This window comes from Rhinopithecus roxellana, chromosome 7 (genome assembly GCF_007565055.1).
Source record: "Rhinopithecus roxellana isolate Shanxi Qingling chromosome 7, ASM756505v1, whole genome shotgun sequence".
In the NCBI taxonomy this organism is placed as follows: domain Eukaryota; kingdom Metazoa; phylum Chordata; class Mammalia; order Primates; family Cercopithecidae; genus Rhinopithecus; species Rhinopithecus roxellana.
In genome coordinates, this window is record NC_044555.1 from 136,447,316 (window position 1) to 136,451,641 (window position 4,326).

Consider the following 4,326-nt stretch of genomic DNA (forward strand, 5'->3'; position numbering starts at 1 on the left):
ACTTTGGTGACATTGAAACCACAAAGTCTTTGAGAACATGAGTATGATCACAGGTCTCCATGAGTACACACTGTTATTCAGTTCCTAGGACATCCTTTATCCTTTATTCTCCTCATATCCTTTATTCTCCACTGGGAGATGGGAATCATTTGCCCCAATTTGCAGGGAACAGGCGCTGTCCTATGCTACCATGAGGGCTAAGTTTTGAGGGACTCTGTAGATGGAGATGGAGAAGAAACCAACTGGCACAATCTACCTCCTGCCCACAATTGAGTCTTCGTTGACATAACCATGACTGCAAGCATACACTCCATATCTGCTGTCTCCCTTTCCTAGAGTGTTCCCTAGTGATTTGCCACCAGTCCCTGGCCCAAGGATGGTAAGTACAAGGCACAGGTACTGCCATTCTCCCATCCCCTACCTATGTCAGATATCACTAATCAATCACAGTCTCCCCCTGAGCTTTACCAGGACCTCAGAATCCTTTCAAGCTCAGTAGTCCCAGAAGTGGCCCAAGGAGTGACTTACTGAATGAATGAATGACTCTAAAACTGTACCTCTGAGCTTCCCTATTCCAATCTTTGGGAAATGCCTGATTCTTGACAGTATGTCTATGAGGCAAATACTCCAGATTTCAGGTAGTATAATCTCTCATATTCAGGATTTATGTTGGCATATATGCACCAATTAAATAGCTGCCAAATACTGCCACAGGGTCTGCATGCAGGCATCTCACTGTCAATTCCTTCAGGAGATAATCTATGCATATTTTATGGACTCAAATAAGAGATTCACTTATTTCTGTAATGAGATTCCATTACAGCTGGTTTGCAGAAGCCCCCATAAAGTCAGGGAAATGCACCATGGAAAATAAACTCCAGAAATTTCCAGGCTTGGCATACTTATGTATGTACATTTGCCGTTGGGTATGGCAAGAGGGTCATACATGTGGACTAAAAGGAAGGTTGATAAATGAGTGGGGGAGAATGTATTTAACCCCATTAACTTCATTCAGGTTTTTCTTAATGTCATATATATTGTCTTCATTCTGTAACTGTTGGTGGAAGATAGGGTTCCATAAACCATTCTGAGTACCATTTCTGAGGGCTCCGTTCTGTTCCATTGGTCTATATCTCTGTTTTGGTACCAGTACCATGCTGCTTTGGTTACTGTAGCCTTGTAGTATAGTTTGAAGTCAGGTAGCGTGATGCCTCCAGCTTTGTTCTTTTGGCTTAGGATTGTCTTGGCAATGCAGGCTCTTTTTTGGTTCCATATGAACTTTAAAGTAGATTTTTCCAATTCTGTGAAGAAAGTCATTGGTAGCTTAATGGGGATGGCATTGAATCTATAAATTACCTTGGGCAGTATGACCATTTTCACGATATTGATTCTTCCTATCCATGAGCATGGAATGTTCTTCCATTTGTTTGTGTCTTCTTTTATTTCATTGAGCAGTGATTTGTAGTTCTCCTTGAAGAGGTCCTTCACATCCCTTGTAAATTGGATTCCTAGGTATTTTATTCTATTTGAAGCAATTGTGAATGGGAGTTCACTCATGATTTGGCTCTCTGTTTGTCTGTTATTGGTGTATAAGAATGCTTGTGATTTTTACACATTGATTTTGTATCCTGAGACTTTGCTGAAGTTTCTTATCAGCTTAAGGAGATTTTGGGCTGACACGATGGGGTTTTCTAAATATACAATCATGTCATCTGCAAACAGGGACCCTCAGAAATAATACCACACATCTACAACCATCTGATCTTTGACAAACCTGACAAAAACAGGAAATGGGGAAAGGATTCCCTATTTAATAAATGGTGCTGGGAAAACTGGCTAGTCATATGCAGAAAGCTGAAACTGGATCCCTTCCTTACACCTTATACAAAAATTAATTCAAGATGGATTAGAGACTTAAATGTTAGACCTAAAACCATAAAAACCCTAGAAGAAAACCTAGGCAATACCATTAAAGACATAGGCATGGGCAAGGACTTCATGACTAATACACCAAAAGCAATGGCAACGAAAGCCAAAATTGACAAATGGGATCTAATTAAACTAAGAAGCTTCTGCACAGCAAAAGAAACTACCATCAGAGTGAACAGGCAACCTACAGAATGGGAGAAAATTTTGACAATCTATTCATCTGACAAAGGGCTAATATCCAGAACCTATAAAAAACTCAAACAAATTTACAAGAGAAAAACAACCCCATCAAAAAGTGGGCAAAGGATATGAACAGACAATTCTCAAAAGAAGACATTCATACAGCCAACAGACACATGATCATCACTAGCCATCAGAGAAATGCAAATCGAAACCACAATGAGATACCATCTCACACCAGTTAGAATGGTGATCATTAAAAAGTCAGGAAACAACAGGTGCTGGAGAGGATGTGAAGAAATAGGAGCACTTTTACACTGTTAGTGGGAGTGTAAACTAGTTCAACCATTGTTGAAGACAGTGTGGTGATTCCTCAAGGATCTAGAACTAGAAACACCATTTGACCCAGCCATCCCGTTACTGGGTATATACCCAAAGGATTATAAATCATGCTGCTATAAAGACACATGCACACGTATGTTTATTGCAGCACTATTCACAATAGCAAAGACTTGGAACCAACCCAAATGTCCATCAATGATAGACTGGATTAAGAATATGTGGCACACATACACCATGGAATACTACGCAGCCATAAAAAGGATGAGTTCATGTCCTTTGTAGGGACATGGATGCAGCTGGAAACCATCATTCTCAGCAAACTATCGCAAGAACAGAAAACCAAACACTGCATGTTCTCACTCATAGGTGGGAACTGAACAATGAGAACACTTGGATACAGGAAAGGGAATATCACACATTGGGGCCTATTGTGGGGTGGGGGGAGGGGGGAGGGATAGCATTAGGAGATATACCTAATGTAAATGATGAGTTAATGGGTGCAGCACACCAACATGGCACACGTGTATATATGTAACAAACCTGCATGTTGTGCACATGTACCCTAGAACTTAAAGTATAGTAAAAAAGTAAAAATAAAGAAAACGTTCTGAGTACCAGGGAAAAGTCAGGCTTCAGTAAAAAAAAAAAATTGCCTGCAGAATATAGGGATGGCTTTAAAGAAACAGATAAGTGTGATTCATAAACAGGAAAAAACAAACAGTAGAAATTGTTTTTAAAGGAACTTACATGTTAGACATAGACACAATCTTCAAAGTAGCTGTTAAAATTATGTCCAAATAACTAAAGGAAGCCATATTTAAAACGTTAAAAGAAAGTGCGAAAATTACCTGATAAATTAAGGATCTCAGTAAGGACAAACAAATTAACAAGAAAAACTAAACGTAAATTCTTGCTTTGAAGTACAATAACTGAAATAAATTCATTAGAGGATCTCAGTAGCAGATTTGAGACAGCAGAAGAAAGAATTTGAAGATAGATCAATATTATCCAATTTTAAGAACAGAAAAACAAAAGTTTGAAGAGAAATAGAGTCTCAGAGATTTCTGTGTCATATTGGAGTTCCAGAAGGAGAGGAGAGAGAAAAGAGCAGAAAGATTATTGAAGAAATAATGAGCAAAAATTTCCAAAATTTGATGAAAACCATTAATCTGAGCACAAAAGAAGCTCAACAAACCCTAAGTAGAATTATATTCTCTAATAGAAAATTATCCAAAAAAGAAATTAAGAAAACAATCCCATTTACAAATTAATATCAAAAACTAAAATACTTAGGAATAAACTTCAGCAAGGAGATGAAAGACTTCTAGACAAAAAAAACTATAAAATATAGATCAAAGATATTAAAGCAGACACAAATAAATAAAAAGACATCCTATGTTCATGAATGAGAATAATTAATATTGCTTAAATGGCCATACTATGCAAAGTGATCTACAGGTTCAATGCTTTATCAAAATCCCAGGAGGATTTCTTACAGAGATAGAGAAAATCATTCTAAAATTCATATGGAAGCATGAAAAACCCCAAATAGCCAAAAAAAAAAAAAATTGAAAAAAAGGAACAAAGCTAAAGGCATCACACTTCTTGATTTCAAAGTATACTACAAAGCTACTGTAATTAAAACAGTATGGTGTCATTGGAAAGTCAGACATATTGACCAATGGAACAAAAAAGAGAGCCTAGAAATAAATACACACATATATGGTAAACTAATCTTTGACAAGGTTACCAAGAATACAGAATGGGGAAAGGACAGTCTCTTCAACAAATGGTGATGGGAAAACTGGATATCCACATATATAAGAAGAAAATTGGACCTTATCTTACACTATACACAAAAATCAACTCAAAATG